Raw genomic sequence first — 26,323 nt, 5'->3', positions numbered from 1 at the left:
TCAAGAGTAAAAGCATAAATAATAAAGGCATTGTGAAGCTGGCAACAGGAGCTGGTGGAGAGCGATAGCACTGGTTCTTAGAAAACCTGGAACAGTAGCATGCTGTTCGCTTGGTATTAATGAATACTTGTGTGAGACATACAAAAAGCCAGTATTTAAAGTATATTCTACAGTGCTTTATGCAGGAGAATCAGTAGTATTATAGCTACTAATACATTACTATAGCTAGATACTACAAGAAATACGATACATTTGCAAGTGGCATATTCAGAAGAGATTGTGGAAGCTAAAAATATATACACTGGGGCCATTTCAGAAGAGCAGCTATTTACACTTCTAACACTTTAAAAACATGCCATTTTTTGTTGACATTTATGCAATTAACACAAGTATCTAAAGCATGTGAGTGACAGATTTAGCTACCTAAACGTGCGGTACGGATGCCAGGTTTAGGAACACTATCCAAGCCAGACCTTCGCTTTCAGTCTGCTACAATAACACAACTCTTTGTCTTAGCTAAACACGTGCCAATACACTGCCAGAGCGTCATCCCTTCTACCGAAGGATGCAGATGGTTCAGTTGTTGGTCTCACCACCTACTGCCCATAGGCTCCAGAATTTCACCCCTACAAACCTTGCCACAGCAGCTTTTGCTGCTGCAAAAAGCCAAGTGCTCGGAAAGTCAAGTAAAAACAAAACAAAACAAAAGAAAAACCACAAAAAACAGAAAAGTTGAATTGTTTTGAAATATTCAGTATAAAGTGGTGAAGCAGCACCTGCTTGAATCTGCACGCAGAGTTCAGTGAGCTCTAAGAAATCCCTGGGTTTCAGTGCAGTGGGCTGCACACAAGGGGTGCTTTGTGCCATTGCCCCTCCAGCCCCATCAGGGCTCTCCGTGTCGAGGGGTATGGCTGCTGCTCCTGGGGCAGGCACAGTGAGAGGCGAGGAGAAGCAGCCAGCCTCCTCCCGCTGTCCGATCTGCCCCACAAGCCACCAATTAGACTGCTCTGAACTACAGCACTCAGTTCAAAGGGCTGCTAATTGTATTTTAACGACAATTTAAATGATACTTCTGATCATTTCAGAAACATCCAGATCACTAATTACTAGTAGTCTATGCAGTGCTTTAAGCACACAAAGCACTGTAAAAACACGAAATAACATTATTAACATTCACAATGGCCTTCAGCGCCTTCCCAGCTTCCAAAACCATGGCTTCTTGCTCCTCACCCCAGCCTCTGCCCTGCCTGCTCCCAGCCGTGATCCGCCTGCCCCACTCCTGTGGATGTTTTACAGTATCCTGGAAATAAATAAGGAGCAGAGATTAAAAATTATTTGCATTCGTTAACAAAAATTCTACAAATATTAATAAAATCTGATAGTAACAACTATTAACTAAACTTCTCAGGACATCCCCGCTGCACAACATTTTACCTTAAACTCAAGTTTGATCAAAGTGGATCTCAAAACTCAGTCAGGATCCTGAAATAGGCTTGCCATAAATGCCAGTAGCAACCAGTAAGCGCATCTGCTCGCAGCAGACATCGTTTCTTTCCCAGCCCTTGTGACCGTGCACCCGTGTGGAGCAGGTGGTGGTATGGAGGGAGCCCGCGGGTCACCCAGATTTTGGTTTCCAAGGCTGGTGAGTTGGCAGTGCTGTGCTCCTCTCGGAATGTTTGCTGGTATTTTGTACAAGATGCCCATAGTCTGTTGAGGAATCCGTTCTCCAGAAAAAATATTTAGAGTGCAAGTCACAGTTTTCCCCTTCAGAAATTCAGCCAAAACACACCGAATCTACTAACCGCTGACAACACAGTGGTGGTCAAGATGTTTATATATAAAACAGTCTATCAGTGAGAAGACAGTACACATCTTGCCCCTGTAATAGATATCTAGTAATGAAATGGAAAAGCTAGCTAAGCTCTTTTCTAAAATACATGCTTTTAGTTTTTTATTTGAGCTCTAGAATATAGGTTAACGGTAGTGCAGGGGATTTTAAATGCAAAGTCTAAGCCATTTGAATTTTGAAGAGACTTTTACTGATGCAGGAAAAAAAGGAGGCTTTTTCCTCATTGGAAAATAAAACACATGTAAATAAATACTAATGCCTTTTTTTTTTTTTTTGGTGAAGATTTATGTGAGATTAATCCCTTTACAGTCCTGGAGTGTATTAGGTTTCACTAATCTACCCTCAGATTTATGCGAGATTGCAGGCACAGGCAGAGAGCGAGAAGCGAGCTCTGCTCAGCCACCAGGCACACTGCAAGGAGAGGAGATAATATGGGTACACGCTGCACCTGAAGCCAGAGATTTTCTGCCTGCAGTTGCACGAGCACCTGCTTGTGTGAACGAGCCCCTGAAACTGCTTTAAAGGAGACGTTCGCTTATGTGGCTAGGGTGGCTGGTCACAAAGCAACTGAGATATGCACATGGAAAGAATTTTACATGTGATTTTCAAGACACCTTTTTTGCAGCCATTTGACCTGGGAGTTTTGCTTCCCACGCAAATGATCTGTCTGGCTTGCTCGGGCAGCACTGTTAGCACGTTATTTGGGTTCCTCTCGCTTTTCCCAAGGCTGTGCAACCATGGTGTCTTTGAAAATGAAAGTCTTGCACTTTCTTACTCATTGCTGTTTTTTTTTTTCTTCCCTTTTTACCACATGTTGATGGTGTTTGAAACCAAGTAGATAAGCAAATAATTCCTGCCTTTTCTGTTTCAGGAAATGCTCGCCTGAGCTGCCAGTGTGCTCTTAGACCCCACAGCCTGTGCAGAATAGAAGAGCTGAGCAGATGCCAGGTAAGTGCTGGTCTGGCAAGAGGTAATGTTTAAACATATATATATACCCAGATTTTTTTAATTAAAGATTTTTTTATTTGGTTTTCATTCTTTTCAGAAAGGTCTGAGATATTCGTGTCCTAGCTTTTCAGCCTGACAGAACAAATATCGATTTACTCAGATTATTTTCTCATCATTTATTCTTTTAAAGATGTTTCACTTGATGTTTACCCTGTGATTTCCTCAACTTCAATGTAAGTCAGAAAAGCAATTAAAATTTAGAGAATGAAATATTTTCAGAGATGAAGAGAGTTAATCAAAAACAGCCTGTCACTTGATGACAGAAAACCTTACTTTTGAAAGTCGTACAAACACGCACCCTGGCCTGCGTTCAATGTCTTGCCTGCCATAAAACTGAAAACATTAATTAGCATAAATTTGTAGTCTAGTTCTGAAAAAAAGCAAAAAAAAAAAAAAAAAGAAAAGAAAAGTAAATACAACATGGTTCTCAGTAATGAGAGCACTTATTTTCCAGAAGAAGCCAGTTCAATTCTCCAGCTGCTCTCCGCACATAGAGCAACTTTTGATCTCCCCCCCGCATAACACAGCACGAGAGAGTGCCTCTTTAAATTCATTTATAAAACCATTCAGGGCTGTGGGTGTCTTTGATGTGCTCCTCTCCACGAAGCTCAGCGGAGGAGAGCAGGTCTCTTAGCAACGCGCGCGGGGAGGGATGGGTGGTCCAACGTGGCCAGGGCTGACCCCGGCGGCACACGGGGCGGGCTGGCACCACTCGCCCACAGCCGAGAAGCGCGCGCACATAAAACTGTTTGCAGAACTCGGTAGTCACACTTCCTCCCCCCAGCTTCTGGGCTATTAATAGTAACCTCACAGCCGAATCAGAAAATAAGGCATGGGATGGGCAACACACGCTGAAATAGCTTCAGGACTGGGTTGCAGTGGAAGGGAGGCTGAAGTTTTATTTTTAAACCAGTTAAGCATATTTTAAATTGAATTAGCATTGTCAAGACTAATCATAACTCACCTCATACCGCAGTGTTCCTCTGAACGCTTCAAATAAATTTCTTATGGAGTGTCACTCAGGTTTGCAGCTGGGCGGTTTCAGTGTCACTGGACCGACCGACTCAGTGAGGGTCACTTGCCTACCTGGTGGTAAGGAAAAGCCCCGATCTGTCTAAATGGTTACCAGGCTATGGTAACTAGGTAACATCTTAGTAACTTTGAAAAAAATATCCATTAGGAGAGTAACTTTGCACTGAGGTAGATGAGCAGTGCTCAGCCAGCCTGCTCTGTTCCTGCAGCCGTATGACAACAGCATCCTGCAGAGCCACGGGGTCAACACCTCACCCCAGCCATCACTTCTGAGCAGGGCTGTCCCAGAGCAGCCCTCATTTTCCTTTTTCTTTTGTACCAAAACGCAAACATCAAACCCCAGAGTTTGGCATGGCTGCGTAGCATCCTTACTGCACGTGGTTCCCAACATGTCCTTAGGCCGCTGTGCCCACATGGCAAGAGCTGCATGGGGAGTCGAAACCTGGCACCTGTGCGATGTGATGCTTTGGCCAAGGTGAGCATCCAGAGCCCAGGCAGCCACGTCACTGTCCGGTCCCCGCTGCACCACACTCCTGAGAGCCATGCTGCCTGTGGAAGAGTGCTGCACAACCCTGCACAAATCTGGGCACGTGGAAGAACGGCAGAATCAGTCTGCGTCGCCCACTTCAATATGTTTCATCTCACACTGGTGAAAAATATTTCAGAATTAAAGGTAAATTGTTATGCCTAGATCTTATACTAATGACCTTAAAAATCATTCAAAATTTTCTTGATTTTTATGCCACTTCAATGTCCGAACCACCTGTAACAGATTACTGTACAGTTAAAAGAACCCCCTAAATTGTACACAATTCTCCCAGAGCTCTCTCCAGGCAATTCTCGAATTCTGCTGCAGATTATTGCAGCAAATGCCTACCTCCATCCATGGACTAGAAACTTATCTAAACTGGCATCTGTTGTCTAGTTTCAAATATGTTTGTAATTGCTGGAATATACATGTTTGAACTCTGAAGCAAGGCTTGTTTTTATCTAATAACAGAAATGGTAAATGACAGCTTGGAGCTCATTAAAATAAGTTTCTTAGACTAATGTACCCAAGAACCTGTGTATTAAGTAACAAGATAACTTTTATGACCCATATATAGAAAAAAAGTACAGGGTAAAGAGTAAAATCCTGTCTCCAGTGAGATCAGTAGGAATTCACTAGTTGCTGCAAGGGCACCTGAACTCTACCCAGGCTCTGAGAGTGTGCTCTTTGTATGGGCACATGCTTATGTAACATGGTTCTTTGGCAAAATTTAATTAAAGAGAAAAATGTAAAGCACTTAGCATTAAGTGGTCCAAGTTTGTTAACATACACTATTTAGAATGAAACCTAAATTAGCAGCAAATAATGCTAACTCAACTGTGAGCATCTCAATGAAAATTACTTTATGAAAAACGTTTGTAGACTATCTGCATTTTTGCTTTTAACTAATATTTTCTATATAGTTTAATTTTTAAGAGCCAAACAAATGTAGAAGCTTTATTTGAAATGTTGCAAGCTGAAGCAAACTCCATTGACTTGACTTTATCTTAGCGCTCCATTATATCAGGGTCAACAACTCTTTTCTGTAGCTTAATACTGAATAAGTATTTTTGCTGACTGCTGAAATCAAGCGGGAGGAGGAGTCTGGCAACAGAATAAAGCTTTTACTCGTGCTTGTATTTACAGTAGCAGTTCATATACTTAGTGGTTTTTATTTTTAGGCAGGAGAAATATATAATATCCACAAGGCTAAGATTATCATGCCTGAAGATTCTTGTTATAAAAAAGTTCTGAGATTCCTCTAACAGAGGCAGAACATCTCCAGCTTCTCAAACAAGTGACCAAACTTTCTGAGGCACATAGTTTTAAGGCATGTGTTTTGGACTGTGCTAGAAACACAGAAAACAGAAACTTAGAAACAGAAACTTAGAAACATGTGCAATTAACATAGCTTTCTCCTTATGGCATTCAAGTTACCAGATCAGGATGATACATAAAAAAACATGCAGATAAGGCATCATTTGCCCAAACATGTCATCAGAAACTGCGTTTCTGAAAATATGTCTCTGGCAGAATGAAAACACAGCTACGTGATACGTCACTGTTTCAGAGCAATCATACTATCACTATGATGCAGACTGCCTTCATGACTTCCTTAGCTCAGTACTGAGGCTAATCTGAATTCTCAGAAGTATCATGCTGGATAACTCTCAGTTTAGTGCAAATATCCATGACAATATACTTGGTGGAGACCTAGGCACAACTGACAATACTGGAGAAAAGGTTTTCGTTGGTGTGGGACACTGCACTGTGACAGCCTGTTCTTTAGAAAATTCTCTAAAATATATCAGATTATTTCTTTCCCTTGTAGTCTTCTCCTAAATAAGAATAGAATTATTCAGCTTTTTTCACAATGCACAGAACAAATTGAAGTTGAAAATAATTATCGGTTCCTTCTTAGCACACAGACAATGGCTGTCTTTTTATCTTTAAGGAGAAAGCATGCTGGTCCTATTGCCCTCTTTAAAACAGTAGGTCATCAAAGAAAGGTTTTTTGATGTTTGAGGATCAGTCCCCCAGTGGTCAGTACTTACAGCAATAAGAACTGCAGCAGTGGCAGAGAAGCTGGATGGCTTTATGGCTTGCAGGACTACCACAACACGTCTGACTCCATCACCAGAGAGCTGGCGTGTAAATGGAATGAAGAATTCACTGAAATGCTTTGATGTCGTGTATATGCTGAATCTAAAAGGAATAGGAGAGTTTGTTTCTAAAAGGAAATTAACAAAGAACATTATAAAGCTGTGTAAAATAATGGGTGTTATAAAGGAAGGTCAGGAAATTCTGGTTGTTTTTCCCGCAGTGTAAGGAACCTGGGCATTCACAAAGAGAGATATATTACTCCAAAAAAAAAAAACACAAAAAAACAAAAAACACACACGCAAAAGAATCCATTCCCTGTTTGATTTCACACCGTGCCATTGCTGCCAAGCCTGCCACCTGACCGAGCACAGCCAAGTCGGGGACCGCTGTACAGCAGGCCCCAAAACCAGCATTGCTCGCTGCTGTCTCACTGCAGCTACCACAAATTATATCTGTGAGGTGTTGCAGCGCTGAAAACTTGTGACTCAAAGTGAAGGATTTTGCTGGAGAGAAAAAAAACAGTGCAGAGAGGTCCTCATCCTCAGGCAGCCTGCTGAAATTGTACCTTTTTAATTGGAGGAAGTTGTATTTACATAAGGAATTTACACGTATCAAAGGCAGACTATTTCTGAGGAAGCCCCTTGTTAATATTTTGGCAGCATGAGAGTGTTTTTTTCCCAATTGCAAATGTTGCTCCATCTGCCACAAAGCCCGTGGTTTCAGCAGCCTGCCCGCCCCTGCGCTGGGGGCACCGCTGGAGCCTGGTGCGTGCTGCTGGGGTACCAGGGCAGTCGCCTGCCGGTCCCTGCAGGAATCAAACCCACCCCGCACCATTACCAGGAGAGTCCTCTGCACCAGGAGAGCCCCGGCTCCCCCACCTCCGGTGCATCTCCCCAGCACCACATTATTGGCTCACCTGAGACAGGGGTCTGGCTCTCGCCCTGGTCCCCAAAATTTTCACCCAAAGTTTAGCATCATAACAGATCCGTCTCCACGAGGCGCATTTTTTTTGGTGAAATGTCTTGTTTCCACAAAGAAAGCTTCAGATATTCGTTTGTTTGTTTGTTTTTTGCAATCTGGATTATAACGAGAAAAAATGAACATGATTTCTTAAAACCAAAAGAAGCATTCAACAGAAAAAAACAACCTCAATTCTAAAATGACTATTTCAGTGATGATTTGTAATCTGTGCAGTTTCATCTACTTGATAATACCCAGCTTAGTGTTAGATCTAAAAAAGAATGAAATGAGAAAATCATTCCTTTGATATGCACTAAATTATTCAGTTAGTAAATTAGTGAATCTTATTCTGAGTGTTATTAGCTATTAGCACGTTACACTTCTTGATGTTGCTTATGAAGAATGCATACGAAAATGAGGAAAAGATTTCCCTTTTGAAGTTGCTGCCACTTGATTTGTTGACATTTCTCTTAATTGGTGGCTGTCCTCTTGAATGCAGTGTTCTGCTGTCTGTTTTTGTGAGACTCCTAATTTTTGATTTGTTCTCTCATTGATTAGACTTTTTTTGGGGGGGAATGAGTAACTATCAAAATAATTAGCTTTTCAAGGGAACCATGTTCTCCTAAGATATTTATTAATGAGTCTCTCTTTCAGTCAGTATACCTAGGCCTTATTTGTTGGGAGAATTTCAAGCTCACATCTGGGCTGGTCAAACCTCTTCTGATACCCCTGTGGGCAGCAAGAACCTCGCAGTAGATTTCAGGAGGAACAAGATCAGCCCCATGGAATTTAAAAAGATCACCGATGTTCAGTTTGTATTAGGAAGATATGTAGTATCTAGGAAAACCTATAAACACTTCAGGCTCCAGTGTAGGATTGTGGAGGGAGTGAAAAGGAATATGACAGCAAGGCAATTCCATCTGAACAAGGATACTGTTTTCAAAGAAGCTATTGACTTCCGCAGCAGGGCTCTGTTATTCTGCTTGCTCTGTAATACTGGAAATGCTCGGCTCCCTTTTATTTAAAGTCAATGCAAGTTACATAAAAATGAATCCATTTAAAACAACAATCATTCTGCATATGAAGTTATTTTCCACAGGAGAGCCAATAAACTTAAATAAGTACATTGTTTTAGAAATCATCGTCTGTCTTATACTCACAATTAAAGAGCACAACAGATAATAAAGCACTCCAACATGTTACACATTGCTGCAGTGATCTAATCTCATTCTGTTCCTGTTTGGCTTCTATAAACCAGTTCTCGTCCCTTTCCTTGCTCTCCTTCTTAACCTTAAAATCTGCCTTGCACATTGCCAGCTATCCTCTTCCTGCTGAAATGCAATCTCTCTTTGGCATGTTGGGCTCTCTCCTTTTAGTAGCTCTTTCAAATCAGACCGGAACACCACCCTCTTGCTTTCCCTGCCTCCCTGCAAGCTCTCCTGCTCTCTCCCCCAGCTCCCTCGACCCTTCGTCACTAAGCAGTCTCTACTACAAATTCACCCATCATTCCTAGACTTCTGCCCAAACTAAAAGCTCAGCCCAGGTCCTGGCATGGGTGCCTGTGGGCACCCAGTGCTGCCCTGCCTCAGTGCCAGCTTTGTGTGCTGGGGCCACTTGGGTCTACAGCTCCACACAGCCGGTTACAGCGGGGCTGCCACCTCTACGTATGGGCTTTGTATGTAACAGGGAACAACTGCTGGCTTTGGGCTTCTGCTGGTACTGAACTGGAAGTATCCGAGCGCTAACTTCTGCACCTCCTGGCAGTGAGAGTCATTTCTAGGAGAAACAGATCAACAACTACAAGACGAAATTGTCAGAAAAATCAACATCACCTTTCAGATTGAAAATCAATATAAAAATAATAAAATTGAGGAGAAAACCAAACAACTAATTAATCAACCAACCAAAAAACCCAAAGTGATTTTGCATGGGTTATAAGGGTTGTTATAAACAGGTGAACAGACCATTACAGAGTCGTATCTCACAGGGAAGCTTCGCTTTGGAGAAGAGCGATGTTTATAGAGCTTATTTTACTTTATTGAACAATATTAAAATAGCTATTAAAAATTAGAAGTTGTAGTCTAAAATACTGCAGTGCGGCTCACAGAAGAGCCAGCACGGGCTGTGAAGTGGCCTTACATGGTGATCTATTTCTGCCAGAATATAATATAAGCTATTTCAAGAAGCCATTTACAAGTTAAGCTGCCTGGGTAGAACCCTGCCCTCCCTGAAATCAATAGGACTTTTGCCAGTGACATCAGTGGAATGAGGTTTTCCTTTCGTTTTTAGCCTGTGCAAGATTAAATACTGGGTCAGAAAAACAGTATTAGTTCTACTGCATGCAAGTGCCAGTGATTTTAAATACAGCATTTGCTTAGGAGGATTACTAAACGGAATTTGCAAAGTGATTTGTTAATGGAAATGATTTCTTTTTAATTCATCCAGATTTCTTTATAGGTAGAAGTTTCATCTTACTTTGTACTTAAGCATACTTCTGCTGCACCAGTAAGAAGGACGCGCTCCAGCTATGGGCCTTCAGGCATGAGAGGCGTGTTGCTTCCCTTCCCCATTCCAATGGAAAAGCAACAAAGCCGACCGTTTAACAGTGTGAATTCCATTATTACATGGCTTAGGAGCTTTGCAAGCATCTAAGTGCTGCAAGTGCTATGATAATTTATCTTTGAACTTGTTAGTAACAATGCATAATTAACAAGTAAGCTGTAGGAACATGCAATTGCTATGTATTTACATGGTATTTGCCAGGCGGTTGTGGTGTAATTACAGAGATTATACCTGCTCTGGAGAACGAGGGTGCGTGGTGCACAGTGTACTCTGTTTGTGTTATTTCCCACACTTGGCCCAGCAAAGCAGAGCGCAGCTCAGTGGGATCTAACGACGCGTTTCACTCTGGTGGAGGTGAGCCATGGGGACAGAGCCGCGTGACCCTGCACCCAGCCCTGGTGTTTCAAGAGTCGCCACAGGTCCTTTCTGTTCGGCGTGGCAATGCTTGTTTTTGAGCTCAAGTTTTTTATGTTTTGGACCGCTGCCCTTTCAGTGATATAAATGGAGTTAACTATGCAGATTCAAAAATTAAGACAGGTTGGGCACTTTTAGTATAGCAACATTTTTTCTGTCATGTATAATATGATGTGTTTGTGTAATAACTATAGATAAAAGAATGCACGAAAAGAATCCATCTTCTACAAAGCTTTAAAAAAAACACGTGGCAGCACATTACAACTTCTTTGCCCTAAAATTCATTAGGTTCAGAATACCGAATGTGAAGTTGTGTAAATTAGGCGCTGTAAAAAAAATCAGCTAATGGTGAAAAGTGCAAAGAAATACGCTGCATCTCTGAGTTAGTTGTGTTTTACTTGATTCAGCATCAACTGAATTAAAACTAAATTAAAAGATTCTATTACACTTGAGATTCGCTTTCTGCAGAAAGAGGAATACTGTGCATGTCAAGTGGCACAGGAATTTGTATGCCTGGCTTCTAAAACAGTGGCATCAGCCTTTAAACTGATGCATGAGGCATCCTGAGCATAAAATACTTGCTAGGCAGTGGACACAACACTACTCTGGGTATCTAAGTAACTTAATAGAAACTGATAGATTTGCTGATGTTGAAGATGTAAAATTTAACTTCAGCATACAAGGAAGCAACCTATGAGCTATTCTGCTCTGTATAGAAGAAAAAGTAGGTATCTTTTTGAAGTGCAAGTTAGTATTATTCAGCTTCACGATAATCTCCCTGTCTTAAGGGACATGATTTATGAGTACAACAATAAAAATTCATGCTTAGAATGGCCAGAAATGTGACACGGCAGGGCGTGAACTGCGTTGGGTTATTTACCTGTTACTACGCTGGCTGCTTACAACTACACCACAAAACCAAGATGCACATTCACACAACATAACGATCTTGTTTGAATGTCTCAATGTGATTTTACCTGCTGTGTTGCAGCCAGCACGCTTGCGGTTCACAACAGCCTCTGGACACAGCTCCGTGCCGAGCTCCAGCACGCTGCCTGGTGCTCCTGCCCCAGCGGATGGGTTTGCTGCTGCTGCATCCTGTGAGCAGCCACCTGGGCTGCGAACGTGAACGCGTGGCATTTGCCACGGCTCACTAACAGCTGCTGCCTCTCGCTCAATGCCTTGCTGCAGAGCCATGTGCCGCCTGGAGCTGCCATTATGTGCTCGTCATGGCTGGAAAAGAGTGAGAATACTGATGCAACTTTTGAAGAGAAATTGACACTCAGGCTTCTGAATTTCCCTGCACACTATTTTTCCCAAAGACTCGATGCTTGAGTTCTAGACAGGGCCCAACTGATTTTGTAAAAGTCGGGTCCAGGGAATTTTGATGCTTGGCATCAACAGCTTATTTCAGCAGCATACGAAATGGAATGGAATAAATGAATCCCAAGCGTTACTTATCAGCACCAACAGTTCAAATTTCAGTCCATCTCAGATGATGTAGCTCAGGAACATTAATAAGGTGCACTAAGTCCTGTCTGCACTGACAAATTTAAAAATAATTTCAGAATAAGTCAGTTTGAAAGGAAAACATAACCTCCCTTTGCAAAATTCCTACCTGGAAAAAATGTGAATTGCTTTATGACTTGCATTCTTCAGTATTTATATGTGGATCTTTTTTTTTCCCCAAGGTTTTTCGTATTTTCATGGAGTGGACCCTTCACAAAGAATCAGGGAAAAGATGCCCATACGTGACCTGGTTAAAATCACAGATATCATCCACAGATTTCATGACTTTTTCATTTCTATTTCTTCTATTTAAAATCATGAAGTACCTGGGTGACAAGTTGCAGCAATTGTTTACATTATCTAAAACACCAGTGCAGCATTTTTGCTGCATACCAGCAAGAGCCAAGACCCATATTCTACAAACATCTTTAAAGGAAACATTTCAGGCAAACTGCAAACCTTGGGTTTGAAATTCTTGCTCCAGTTAAGGTTGGCACTCAGCGTTCGATTTTTTTTACCTCCTTTTCAATATTGCATATGCATTCCAGTACTTTCTTTTTAAGAGGGGAGACATTAAATACCCAAATCCCTCTGAACAGTGAATTCTTTTAAACTTTTATCTGAAGAGATGCTGTTTTACAGTCTGAGAAGCAGAGTTTCCTCTGTCTATTCAGTGGCAGATAATTCAGAAAGGAAGGCTTTCCACTGACCTCAGCAGGGTCTGGATCAGACCCTTCAGCTAGCATTTTGATAGAGTTATGTTTCATTAAGATGCAACAATAACCAGTAGAACACTGTAATTATTTCTGGGGATTAAATAATTTTTGAGTGGTGAAATTGTGCATGATATCAGTCATACTTTGGAACCCAACCACTTTATATGCCACTGAAGGCCTCATTGCACACAAGGGATGCTTTGTGAGACAAATTGGAATGAACTGGAATGCAACAAAAGCCCTGGCTAGGAGCAGATCCCAGTTGTGAAGTGTGCGAATCATGTTCTCTTTAGGGCTGGAAAAGCTGTCTTATAGCTGGTGTGAACATTACAGATGCTGGTAAACTGTGAACCTCTCAGTGAATGTGCGTGCCTAAAACTGAAATCATTTTTGAATCATTCTTGCTTTCTATGCAAGTTTTCTAGGAAGGGGCTTCAGAAGTGTGATTTTTCCCAGCGAAAAGACTCAACAGAAACCCAGCTCTTTTGATGTGTTGATGGAGCTGAGGAGCAGACACCATGTGATGCAAGTTCATATAGGGCGAGCAGATTTAGAACAAATGTTTGAACACTTCTCAGCAAATTGCTCACAAATGACCTACAGAGAGAATTACTTGCAGAATGATTACAGCATATGTTTTAAAAAAAAAAAAAAAAAGATTTAGGAACATCTATCTGCTCATGGACAAATAATGAAAAGAGGAAGAGGAAAAAGTTATCAAACAAATATGAAACTGCAAATTACTCACTCAGCTCAGTTTGCAACAAGCAATTTTTATGGTAGTAGGAGCTTGTGGAGTAGGAGGTAACTGTAAGAAGAATGATTGATTCAGTATCTTATATTGCAATTCTGGAAGGGGTTCAACATCTAATTTAAAAGCCATTTTCTTGCTTTTACCCAGTAAAGAAAACAAAATGATTGTCAATGACTGTGTGCTGTTTTGGGCAGATAGCATCTATTTTGTGTCCCTGCAGTCCTGTGGTCACTGACAAGGCTGGTTCATAACAAAGAGCAGTTACTTATTACAAAAGACCTCTCTTGTCGGGGAGGGGGGGAAAAAACCTGCCTGAGGAAGGATATTGCCATCATAATCCTCTTTGCATCTTCCCGTTAGAGAGGAAAAGGTTTGCCTTTCCAGAAGAGATGCAAAATTGGTCTTAAATTTGGTGCATTTTTTCAGCCTTTGCACTGTGGAGACTTGAGTAAACTGCTTCTTCTCCAGCCTCTCTTTTGGTCCTGTCACTGGAGAGGAAAGGCTCATGGTAATAAAGCAAGCAGTGATTTACTTTCCCCTTGGCAGATGACAAAACACACTTTGGGCATCCTTCTCCTCAGACTGCCTGTTGTCCCTCCTTCCCAGCCCAACAGGAGGCCAGCCACCACACACCGTGACACTGGCAGGTATTTTCTGCTCAGGACAGAGGGGTGGCTGGAACGTGTTCTGTGCCCACGGCACAGCAGTTGTGCAGTCAGCATTCAGACCTCCGTAACCCCTTATACCTGTCTTCCTGATTCCGTATTTAATTCCTAATTTAATTCCTGAAAATGTACATGCTATTTTTCACAGGGATAACAGATATGAAGGAGTCCACTTGAGCCCTACTGCTTCACTTCAAAACAAAACAAAACAAACAAACAAAAAAAAACCAACACAAAACTTAAGATGTTAATGCTGTAAATAAACATTATGGCACAATCTTTGGGTAAATGATATCCAACATTACACAAAATTTTAGTCACAATAAAGGATTTTACAAGCTCCTTTGAACTAATGAAAGAAAGGGTTTCATTTAGAACAGTGATGTGTTCATTCCAGTAAATGCCATTTGCCATAAACCTCAGTATAAACTGAGCCAAAATAGTTTGCTACGACTTAACAATAACCAATGACTACAATTTCATTTTACTCTTACTGTGTTTTCAGACATAAGGTTACCAGGACCAATAGATTTCCGTGTCCACTGAAGGGAACAAGAAGGTGCCTTTCTGTCTCTGCTGTGCTGATGGCTGTGCTTGAGGAGCTGCTCCTGCATCACCCACCTCTGCTGGGGCACACAGCAGCTCATCACCTGCAAAGTCAAAAATTTAACTACACGAGTGCCTTCATTCTGACAATAATCTGAATGTAGACAGATTTTGGCCTGCCTCGGTTTGGTGACTGCAGGTATATATGGAGGCTACTTGATCCAGGTCAAAAACTACCACTGCCTTTTGCCTTTACCCTGCCCAGAATCCCCCAATCCAATTGCATTTAGGAAGCTGGGCTAGAAAGGGTAACATAACATTCTGCTGCTGCAGCCCCCCAGTCCTGCAAGCTTTTTTGCTATTGTTTAATTTGCTACATGTGATTAACTCCTCTATGTTTCTGCCTGGCAGAATTTGTGACTAAAAATATCCTGCGAGTATACGGTGTGTGCTGCAACACTGGCAGAAAGTAAATAAGACCATAGTCTTCATAATCGCTGTTTTTGCAAAGAACTACTGCTCCCAGCAGACTGGCTATTTTAGGCTGTAAATGGAAAGCAGAAAATGAGATTTTCTTTCCCTGCCAGTTCTTCTCCTGGGAATTTTATTGCTTTCTGCTGTGCACCTACTCTGGGTGTTGATGGCAGCACACTGATAATACCGGTCTCACGAAGGATGGATCACTGGAACTATTTCTGAAATATGCCAGTGAACGTGTGAAATGATTTCCACTAGTATCAACATATCAATTGTTGATATAAAATGGAGCGATAGATCAAAGCAGATCGGGATAGCCTGATTTACTCCATGATTCACTCCATGATTCAGGTGACAGTTCATTCAAATTCAGCTTTGCAAAGTCAGTAAAGGTATTCCTTAGCTACCTGCACTTTCTGTTCTAATATTGCTAATATATTTGCTTCTCTCTTACTTTTGCAGACCACCTTTTACCTCTTATTTGATGATCTAAGTACAGTTATGAAAGTAGACACTCTTGATTTGTAGTCCCATTGATACCAGTTATGCCTGGCCTTATCTGCATTATATAGCACCTAAATCACACGTATTGTATGGATCTAATGAAAGATCTTTGCACGGTGTTTAAATCTGAGAAGGCCTAATTATCATTCTTAGACTTCATGTATTATGCGTGTTTTTTTTTCTGGAAAAAGCTCTCCATTATTAGGAATTCAAAAGATTAGGCTTTGCTACAGCAACATGCAAATCTGGGAACTTGAGAACAAATTATAATCTTTAGCATTTACTGCATCTTTCTGATGCCCCAAATGGTGTTCAGAAGGATTTTCCGTTCCAGGAAATACCCTAGATATTTCATGGCATGGATACTGCTGTGGTATCAGGTCTGTATCCCCCCATTTGATGGAACATCACTCATGAACATCCTTTGACTTGCTGAGTAACTGGTGATTTATTTTAATCAATTGTAGTACCATGGAAAAGTGCTCTCTTTCTGTGTATATAAGTAAGAAACTTTTAACCTTGGAATAACATCAGTCATGCTGTTTTCTGCACTGAGGAAGAGGGAGTCGGCTTTTCTGGGAGCAAACCTATTGAGTGAAAGCATACCACAGTCAACAAGGGTCAGCTCTGGCACTGGGCAGATGAAGGAATTTCAGAGAACACGTGAAAAAAAACAGATGGCTTTAAAGAAATAAATAGAAAAACTGCTTTGTGTTGTACCCAGACATCACATGTGATAATCCAGACAACACAAATTGCTGTCAGAATTATGATCTGTCATTCTCATGCTATTCCCTTTTGCTTTGTCATTTACAGCGATCATGTGCTTGTCTTCAAGCAGTCTGATGTTGTTCACTACTTGGTTTGTTTGACCTTAAAAATATCATTAACATGGCAAAAACATTTGAAAGTTGGAAAATTATTATCCAAGGAAAATTCCTGGAGCACAATGAAAGACGGGAAGTGACTGAACAACCCCCTCCGATGTCCTCTATTTGAAAAGGCCCTGTCTCTGCATCTCCTTACACACCACAAGCCGCAACTGCCTTTTCTAACGCTGCTCCCTCTGCACTTTTTGCGACAGGCTCTCTGGCCCTTAAAAATTTCTTCGGGTACTATCTTCATCCTCATCGCTTTCTAGTCTCCTTTCTAAAACAGTACAACACCCAGCTCCTGCTTATTGCCCCACTTCTCGCCCTCGTGTCAGCTCCAGGCCTCCTCTTCTACCTGTGATCTTATTTACTTATCTGGGCATCTTTTCCCTCTGTCCTTCACTCTTTAATCCCATGGCTTTGTGTGTAATCTCTCTCATCCCTGGACTCCCTTCTCCCTATACTATTACAGCTCCTCAAAATCAGAGCAGCAGACAATAGACCTTTTTAGAAACACAGCACGCACCATGGCTAGCCACCACCAGAACTACTTTTAGATTTACAGCCTTTTTCTCCAGAGAACCCTACTTCTTTTTACATAGATGTCGGCTGGAAGCACAGCGTGCTTTTCTCCCCTTTGTGCAGCACCTAGCACAGGGGAGGACATCACCTCTTTGGTCCCAGGGATGCTCGAAGCATCTTTCACCTGCCAGGTCCTTGCCTCCTATGCTGCAGACTTACCGTCTTCGCCTTCCTCCTTTGCAGCCCTTCAGCTTGCAGCTCCTCACTTTCCCTGTGCCGTACACATGTGGGAACCTGGGCAGGACAGCTGGGACTGCTTCAGTGCGTGCTGCTCAGCTACGTCCCATGGTCCAAGCATCTTGCTGATAAGATGTTAAGCCAGCCCAGTAGCCTCAAAGAGTGTTCTTCAACTTAACACTCAAAAAGTTGTTTATCCTGGAAATTTAACACATTCAATATTCAGATAGTGTACATAGGTAAGGTTTTTTCCTCCCCATAAAAGGGGTCGTATAAGTCCTGAAAGGAAGAGTCTGGGAGCCAAAGAACATGGCTCTTCAGGCAGCTCGAATTGCTTTTAAAGTAACTTGATCGGTTAGGGAACTAACTGAGAAATCCATCAGAGGGAAGAGGAGTGGGGACTAGCACCCCTGCTCTTGTCAATTCTGTCAACTGCTATTGAAATAAAGGGACTGTAGAAGAGAGGGTCACAAAAGAAAATAGGAAAGAGTTAATTTGCTGGAAAAAAAATCAATTTAATTGATACCAAAGGTCTGTTTTTACTGCTGAAAATTATATCAGAAAAGGGCAGAATTTGAGAAAAACAGACCTATGAGAATCTACCAAATTCAAGAATGAGGAGTTTCATTTTTATATAAATATCAAATACCAAAGAACATCTCTGGTGGTGAAGTGCAAACAACAGGTTGGGGCTTTGCAAAATCAAGCAGTGGCCTTTCACAGAACCTTTTACAGTCAATACTGTAAGAGTAAAATAATACAGTATTTCATAAAGGGATTTCCAAAAAGTTTTTAGGTGAGAGTGGTGCGGTTTGCTACAGTTTCACAGCCTGCACTTGAGTTTATTCTTTTCTCAGCCAATATAAAAAGACTGTCAAAGATTTTTCCACATACTAATCAGACACTGATTTGCAATGTGAAAATGTAATTAAATAGTTTGATAGATTGCTGTAGGTTTCATCAGTTCTTTCAAGGCTTTCATATCATTTATCTGTCTGGTCAGTAAATTTTGATTTTACTTACATTATGTGAGTAAAGAATTCACGTTCCATGAAATAACTGATGTTCAGCTGGGTACTTATCAAAGGATGTACATGACTTTTAGAAGAGCACAGGCTCAGCAAAACATAAAACTGACCCTTCAGGTTGAGCACCCTAAAACTGTGTCATCCAAAACCCACAAATTGCTTGGGAACAGTTAGGCTAATGTTTATTACTTTTGTTGTAAGTTCTTGTGGTGCTATTCAGTGCAATACAATTATAAGCACATGAGCTTTTTGTATCACACAGCTGTTAGCCAACGACATCCTGACGTTCAGCCAGGTCTGCTATTCTAATAGCATACTGAAACTTTTCTAAGTTAAGCTTAAATAGAAACAATTGCATGTCCATACCTGTACTTGCAGCATTCTTCTGGTGTCTTATTTCATTGAAGATCCTCTGATTTTTCAGTCTGTTATTAAGGAGAACGTGTATCAGAATATCTATCAGAAAAACATCTTTTCTCAGAATAGAAATCAAGATCACTAGGCAGGAAAACCTCAGTACTTTAATGGGGCTCAATATGAATGACAAGTGTGGGCTAATCCATCTGTCAATCTTCTCCTACTACAGGCACTCTAGCTGAACAAGAAACACTGTATTTTGTTAATTATATGTACTTCACATTGCCCCATACGATGGGGTCCTGCTGGGCAGCCACACAGGAGCAGGCAACCCTTGTCCTGGAGGCCTCCAGCTCCAAACAGTGGATGTTCGCCTCCTGCATTTTCAACCTTCTGCCAGGGTTGTTTCCCATCACTAACTGACAGAGTAGTAAAATGGCTCTGAAGAAAGCTGTAAGTTTGGTTTAAATCATTAGCTCCACTGACTTCAACATTCTGGGTGCCCACACTAATCTCAGACTTCCCAGCAGATTTTAAAATAATAAATACATAAATAATAATAATAAAACTCTGCACCTACCTCACTGTCAGCTTTATGGGTCTTGTCCAACACATTCCCCAAAGCACATCAGGGACCCGGCCTGCTGTTGCTCTGTGTCAGCAGGCCACTAGCAAGGCACCAGCTTATTTCAGCTGAGCATTGGATACCAGGCAATTTGGGGACTGTGTGAAACTTGTCTTCCATAATTACCTGTTAATCAGTGCAGAGTGCATTCTAGAGCAGCTTGATATAATACAAAATCATGCTTTAAATATTCTTGGCTTACACTATGTACCAGCAAGAGAGGCGGATGACCTCGAGAGTGCAGGGTGGTTTCTTGAGAGCCCACAGAAATACTGTGACGTGATATAGCTGAGAGAAATAATCTAAACTGGCCTGAAGCTGCCAACAGGGAACTGAGGGAATCCATAAAGTAAATGGGAGAGCTGGGCAGTTTCTGTCTCAGCCCATCTCTAATGCCACAGGGACTGGTATTTATTAGGAAAATAGGCATTATAAGGAAAATAAGATACGATTAACCTACGACTGCATCTTCTGTCTTGCAGAAAGAAGATGAACACGTTATTTATTTGGACCTTCTAGGTATTCTGTTTGCCCACACACTGCAGCCAGTCCCTTGGCAGAGAGAAGCCCCACTTGCCGAGTCAGTGAGTGGGACAGCAGGCTGAGCTGGCCTGTGAATGGGGCACATGTCCCAGCACCATCCACAGCCACCTTTAGCAAAACAGAAATTGTACACACCTGTTCTCCACCAAGATCGCTGAGCACAGGTCTGGCCCACCAGCAGGCGGTCTGCTCGCCCCTGGCGCTCGTGTCACACGGTGGTCCAGGGAGGGGAGGCACCCCCAGGCGAGGTAAGCAGTGGTAGCTCACCGAACCCCCAGGGATCCCCAGCCAAAAGCAATTTTCTGTCTTTGGAAACTTCTGTTGGGGTGCACAACCCTTCTGCCAGCTCCTCAGGCCTCTCTCCAATCGCTGCAGAGTTTTGCTCCTCACGTTACTGCGAATGGTCTTCTCATTTCCAGTCTGCGCTTATTCATGATTAATTTATACCCATTTGATCCCAGGCTAGCATTAACCTTCAACTCCTACAGTTTCTCTGCTTGATATTTACCCCTAAGGGTATTTATAAATAGTTGTCTTCTCTCATGCTTAGCTTGCTGTGCTAAAAAAGATATACTGATGTTTATCGGCAATGGAATCCTTCCTGCACAAGAATGAGCGCGTTGCCTCATCTCGCAGATTAGCCCAAAATAGGCCCCTGACTTGCAACAATGCGGTGTTCCCAGTTATGTTCAGAGGCTGGTCATTTTTGTCTGGCAGTGACAGCTATCGGGTATTGGGACACCAGTCCCCACCACTTTGGGAGCCACAGCCATGCCCATTAGGGCCCAGCAGGCCGGGCAGAGCCATGTTTCCCGTGTGGGGCACCCATGAGCTGTTGGACAGAGTCGGCCCCTCGCCTGCCAGTCATGGCAGCTCAGGGATGAGGCAGCAGCCTCCAAAACACACAAAAATCAATCTGAAATGAGTTGGTCAGCCCAACCTCACTTGAGCGTTGGGTGCTGTGTAAGCATCCCCTCAGCAGAAGGGAACTGTTAATTGTCCTAATTGGCACCTCCCTCTGCAAAGCTCCTCTGTGTCTTTGTTGGAGAACTATTATTTGGGGCAGGGAATTATACTGGCAGAACATAGCTATCAAAGTTACACTCCCCATTGTCACAGACTGCACCTTCCCTGCAGACCACACACTCCTCCTGTCACATTTTCCTCTTCCTTTCCCTCCCTTCTCCCCTCTCCTTCCATCTCTTCCCCCTCAGTTCCTCCCAGCGGCCTGCACTTGCCCCTCACCAACCCGTGGCACTCGCTGCCGTGAGGAGAAGCTCCTGCAGGCAACAGGCCTCATGCAGTGGTGGTACAGCACTGCCCTTCCCTGCTGGCAACCTCTGAAAGCTGTCAACGTGCTGTACTGGCACAGTCCTGGGAGGACCTGGAGAGGGAGGTGGGAGCAGGAGGTGCTGCATCGAGCATCATCATGGCACCCAGGTGGGCGCTGGGGCCGAAGAAGAAGGTTTACCACACTCACGCGGGGTTACCTTCGTGCCCTCCGCTATGTTTGCGCCCCCACGAGGATTCTGGGGAATAAGTTAAACAGTTAAAGGATTTACTAAGAAAGCTACCATGACAATTATTCCTGAACGCTTGTGGAATGGCAAATCCAGATCCGACTAGCATCCCGTGGGAAGGTGGCAATAGCCCTTCTGTTCCCCTGCCCCAGCTCCGCTGGCTCAGGCGCTTCCAAGAGGCAGCACTCTGCCGTCAGCACACTCAGCAAGAAGCTTGAAGTAGCAGGGGGAAGGTTGCCTCTGCGCCAAATGTGCTGGCTTTGAAGCATGCCAGTGGGCTGACTTTTCCTCCTGCTCAGGCCCTGCTCCCGTTCATGGTGATCCTCCCAGTTCCCAGGCAAAATATTTCCCTACAATGAGCTGCACCATCTGGAGGAAATATTTCCACAAAATACCTACCTGCCTATCACAGAGTGATGCTGGTCTTCCATTTTCACTGCTTTGGCATTCTGCAATACAATCCATTGGTTGGGCTCGGAAGTACCTGGACCCGGTGCTTTGCATGGGTAACAAATTGCAGGGGGAAGATGTTCCTGGAAGGCTGAAGGTTGCGTTTTTAGAGCTAAAGCCTGTAAAATTACTGGTCTTCTAAGCATGCAGAATTGCAAACTTCAGTGTAAACAGATTCCTCCAAAAGAAATGAGTACTCATACTGAGGAAAAACAAATATTGAGCTCTTTGAAGGAATGGCAAAAAAATGTTCAGGAACTCTTGACATCTCTTCAAAGTAAACTCCCTCTTACAGAATTGCTTTTTAGATCACCATGCTTAAAATAGTAGTGATGAAAAGCATTTCTAGCCTTCATTTAAAGAAGGAAAGTGTCTTTACTCTGTCATATATTTATGGCAGCTTCCTGAATACAGGGGACTTAGTAAATTCAAAATTATCAATGCTAAACTTTACTGAGAAACAGACTTTGCAGAGATGAAGTTACACTGCATCATGCTGCCTTGCTTTGACTATTAATTTAATTAAAGTGCAGCATTGAAAGTTTCTCTGCTTTGAGATGAAATATTTTGTTTTCATTGCTATTAGCACCCAGAAGTCAGCCGGGAGCTCAGAGGTTATGCACTGCCTTTTGGAAGAGCATCGCCCAGCAAAGAGCACCTCAGTGTGCAAGGCAGCGGTGCAGCCGTCATCACTGCTCAATGGCTAGGCTGTGGCCTCGTCCTCTTGCAGGAGGAAAACCATCTCTCTGCTAATAAGAAGAGAAAAACTGGCATTGCAGGATGAGAGTGCACAGGGAACTGCAGCAACGAGGTACTGCAACATTGCTTTGCTAAATTAAAAAAAGCATCAAAAAAAGAGAAGTGGACAAAACCACAACCTGTGCTGGTGATACAGATTTGGCTAGCGCCAGTCCGGGTGAGCCTGCATTCCCAGATGTACCTCCACTCCCAGCAGCACCAGTACCTGGCACCTGCCACCTCTGCGCTTTGAATTGAGCTCTTGACCTCAGCAGCATCCCTCTGGGAGCCGGGGTACCCAGAGGCAGATTTGGGCACAGCCCATCAGAGACGTAGGTTTGGACCGCAGCACCACCAGAGCTCCCACTTGGCCCGTGGTGCCCAGGAGGACCTTGGTGCCCCGCAGCACCCGCCCAGTGCAGCAGAGCCCGGCACCTATCAGCTCTGGTCTCCAGGGTCCCCTTGCATATTGGGACAAGCCAGTCAGTGCCCACGTCCCCAGCTGAACCATGAGGCAGGAATCATCTCCCACTGGGCACAGAGGAGGAGGAGTGCTGGGAGGAAGGAGGGCTGACCCCACACAGCACTGTGCGTCTGGGACGAGGTGCCAGAAAGAGTGCATCATTGTGGGAGATACCCGGTGAACACCAAGACAGCTAATTTTAGCAGGAAATAGGTTTCCATTTCACTTTAATTTATCCTTAAATTCCCCCTTGCCCATAGCACACAAGGATGACTGCCAAGGGCAGAGCGGCAGCTGATCAGTAAACAGGGTGCCAATTTGGGACACTAAATCTTCTGAACCGTTCCCTGACAAAGGCAAATGCCAGAGTGACTGTTCCCGTCTCACGCAGAGACCATTGGGTTCCTCTCGTTGCTCTCTGGGCTTGCAAATAGATTCTGTGCTTATATCAAGTTTTTAACAAAAACACGAGTGCGAGCGACCCTCTCACTACGGTGGAGAACATTTTGCTTGTGGCTGCCCCCGGCACCGCTGGGCACGTTTAGGGAGAGCTCCCCCCCCCCATTATTTGCCATGAGTTTTACACAGCAAAGCATGAACTCAGAACCTAAACATTTTGATTGGGTTTCTGCCACAAGCAAAGCAGCGATAAGGAATGCGGCTTGGTTGAAACACGCTGGCTCCTAGCTCTGGCGTTGCTGCCCTCTGAGCAGAGGCTTTCCAGAGACCCTCACAGCTTTGGAAGGACGCTTCTGGGTGATTTAATGACCAGTGAACTTTGCCAAGCCTTCAGACACTAAACTCACCTGAGAAGCTGAAGCCTAGTCAGGTTTTTGATGTTTGGAAGGACTGCAGAAACAGAGTCCATCTGATACCAAGTATTGCAAAAACAAGGCTCAGAGAAGAGGCTGCTGCTTTCAGTTTACTTAATTAGTTTATACACTGAAACTATGAATAAAAGCGCTGTGCAATTGCTTTGGCTTTAGTAGTAGCCCCGCAACCATGACAACAGTGAAGCATTACTGAATCACCATGACAAAGAGCTGGGGAGAAGACTGCTGCCGCAGAAAAGCTAACTTGGGCCAATCAGAAAGCGTGCTTGCATGGAAAAATACGTCCTACAGTAGCTGGTGTACTTTAATGCTCAGTTTTTAAGTGCCATATAAAAATAAATACCGGGGAATGGGTTTGGGGCAGCTCACACGCATCCATGATGGTTCACTTTGATCACAATCTTAACTGCTGGGTAAAGACAACGTGTTTTTGCAAAGCCACGATGTTATACAGCTACTTCTACTTCCTTAAAAACACAGAGATCTGAAAATGTACAGAGCAGAGCTGCTTCCTCTGCTGATAGCATGGGAAACGCAGTTACCATGCCCACCGTGCCAGGTGGCACGGGTGCCTGCGTGGCCCCGGGGTGCCTGCCAGCCCCAGCCTGGGGACCTCTCCAGGCAGCATCCACTCTGCTCTGGCAATTTGCTCACGAACGTGCTGCATTTCTGGGAGACGGTGCATTGCACACCATGGCCGGTGGCCACAGCCCCTTGCTTGCCCCTGCCCCATCCCAGGCCCTTTGGGACACTGCCCTCAGCAGCACCCAGGGCTCCAGTGCACGTGCTGGGCATCTTGTCCTACAGCTGGTTATATGGAAAAACGAAAAAAATTATGTGTTTATTCCCCACCCTTCCCCATGAGTCTACACCCTCCTGATAAACAAACTCTGAAATTTTGCTCGGCACAAGGAGGTGCTCCAACGACACGCTGCTGCTTTTGGAGAGGGCACAACGAAGGGAAGGGGAACAGCACCTGGAGGACATCTCCTGCTCCGGCGTGCTAGGCCAGGCTGCTCAAAGGCCCCATGGCAGCTTTGGCAGAGGGGGGAGCATTTAAAACCCACCTCCTCAGGGTCACTTGGCACAGCACTACTGAAAAACCTCACACTCCTTCACAGAGGGTCCATCGTTTCTGCTGAAGTTTCACTTATCTCAGCGGGAACTCACCTGATACTTACCAGAGCAGGGCAAAGTCTCCTCAGAAAGCACTGCACCAGCGAGGGAGCAGTGGACACAAACCAGCTTTCACAAACCACACGTCCATGCTGGACCACCGAGGACAGGCAGAGCTTCGCTGAGGCTGCTGACCCCCAGAGCCTGTGCCAGCATTAGTGCAAGGTATGCCAGGCTTTTTTTGGAGCTGGAGAGCTGAAACCATAGGAGACAACACCCAAAAATGCCTGAAGGAGGTCAGGAGCTGAGCCTGGTAGCAGAGAGGCTTTGCTGGCTGCAAGCCCCAGGCGTGAGCAAACCCCGGGTTGGGCATGTGGGGAGTCACAGCCCCGAAGGGCAACAAGTGGGGCTGGGGGCTGAGACCGGCAGAGAAGCAGCCGCAGCAAGGGGGGCTCCTGCCCGCTCTGTGCGTGCTCAGGGAAGCCAGGCTCTGCTCAGCTGCTGAAAATAAACAGCGCTGCCTGCGAGACGAGCGCCCAATCCATCTTCCTAGCAGAAACGGCTCTGCAAGCCTGCAAACTCGGTGCTCAGGTCGGGGGAGGTAACCAAACAGAGTACCACCGCTTATTCAACAGCCACGGAGTGCCATGCCCGGGGCAGCTGCCCCTTGGGCATCGGAAAACACCAGGGGGCTCGGGGAGGGGGCTGCAGCAGTGCCAGGGTCGCATTGGGCTGCCCGGGGCACTGGCCTCACGTAGTGCCCGTGGGCAGAGACAGCTGATGCCAGGGGTCTGGATCCTCGCGTGAGCCTGGGGACACAGCCTCTACGTGCTCCTTAGTGCAGAATATGCTAGGTGCTACGGGCACTTCTGAGTCAGGAGAAACTGCAGCCCTGCAGCATTACAGAGCAACAGGTGTCAGAGCCAGTGTCGTTGGGTCTTTGGAACATTTTAGGCAAGCAGGGGACTTTGTCCTGTGTTTGTGTCTTTCTCTCACCTTTCTCGTGCTTGCAAGCACAGCCGAGGAAGGATCATTACCCCTGGGCTGCTGCTAATTGAGCTGGAGATGGGACAGCTGCTAATAGCCACAACTCGAACTGAAAGAGCATTCAGCTTGATTTTTCAGCAACCGTATTTTCCATTGAGAAGCCATCCAGGCAGGTAATCTTTGAACACTTTTACTTGCCTCATTTTATAATAATTGGTGCTAGAAAACAGTGAAGAATAATGGCAGGAAAAATCATGAATAAAAACCCCTGCGTGCTTAGCTCCACCGGACGCACGTCCCTTTACTTTTCGTCACTGGTAAGCAGTAACATTTCTCCTTCTCATTTCTCTCACACTGCTAATTGCCATCTTCCTTTCATGCCATCCCTCAGCAATCAACACTCA

At 44.1% G+C, this 26,323-nt stretch overlaps 1 long non-coding RNA gene across 4 annotated transcripts; it reads right to left on the bottom strand.

Annotated features, from left to right (window-relative positions):
• LOC121075222 lies at positions 1–23,470 on the bottom strand. Of its 4 annotated transcripts, XR_005822822.1 has the most exons (13): positions 21,732–23,470; positions 21,303–21,341; positions 19,225–21,196; positions 18,654–18,712; positions 17,242–17,457; positions 14,596–14,751; positions 13,431–13,490; positions 12,076–12,213; positions 11,435–11,690; positions 7,438–7,597; positions 6,473–6,623; positions 1,435–4,438; positions 2–1,300 (listed from the first exon to the last, which is right to left on the bottom strand). It is a non-coding gene; the product is annotated as an uncharacterized LOC121075222 (long non-coding RNA). The 4 variants fall into 4 exon arrangements; XR_005822823.1 differs by having other exon boundaries at positions 1–1,300; positions 19,225–20,232; positions 21,062–23,470; XR_005822821.1 differs by having other exon boundaries at positions 19,225–21,341.
• Between the last annotated feature and the right edge of the window lie 2,853 nt (positions 23,471–26,323).

Source organism: Cygnus olor, chromosome 10 (genome assembly GCF_009769625.2).
Source record: "Cygnus olor isolate bCygOlo1 chromosome 10, bCygOlo1.pri.v2, whole genome shotgun sequence".
In the NCBI taxonomy this organism is placed as follows: Eukaryota; Metazoa; Chordata; class Aves; order Anseriformes; family Anatidae; genus Cygnus; species Cygnus olor.
The sequence above is the reverse complement of the archived record's forward strand: the minus strand, read 5'-3'. Positions and strand labels throughout refer to the sequence as shown.